Genomic DNA, 655 nt, shown 5'->3' with positions numbered 1-655 from the left:
ACCCTCAATTTCCAATAAAACTCAGCCAAGTATCCGGCATTGTGGTTTTTATTCCTTCCAAATCGTGGGATATTACAGCGTACCTCACGCCATGTTCTCTCAATTCTTTTATTATCCGGGTTTAAAAAATTAATACTATGATTTACTGTCAGATGTTGATACTGATCCTGGTGGATTAGAGAGTAATATCCTCTCCATAGGTCTGAAATTATGGTAGTTCCCGGGGCGATTCGCCGCAGGATAACTTCCATGAGGGAGTAAGCCAAGCGATCAGGGACTGTTTCAAAAAAACACCTTTTCCTCACTCTTTCAATCCCACCGAAGATCCATGATCCTTGGACTTCCCTCCCCCGGTTGTTTTTCCGTTTTCCAAACTTCGCCTCATCAATTTCTACCACTATCCCTGGACCACCAATGGTGCCAACATCTGACATCAGTAGTGAAAAAATTTGACCAATCCACCAGTGTTTTGGGGAAAAAGCCCAACATTGACTTTATAATAATTTGTCGAGGGTGAGGTAGAGTCGCCCATAAAGTTATAAAATGGCACACCTTTTTGAAGGATAGTTGTGTTCGACTCAGCTATGTGCTAGTGCTCATACTTAGAGTAATCACATTTAACCTGAGCACCGTTCTCTCCAATTCTACGTTTTCA

The sequence above is a fragment of the Halyomorpha halys genome, unplaced genomic scaffold (assembly GCF_000696795.3).
Source record: "Halyomorpha halys isolate HHAL.00 unplaced genomic scaffold, Hhal_1.1 Scaffold252.1, whole genome shotgun sequence".
NCBI lineage: Eukaryota > Metazoa > Arthropoda > Insecta > Hemiptera > Pentatomidae > Halyomorpha > Halyomorpha halys.
The sequence above is the reverse complement of the archived record's forward strand: the minus strand, read 5'-3'. Positions refer to the sequence as shown.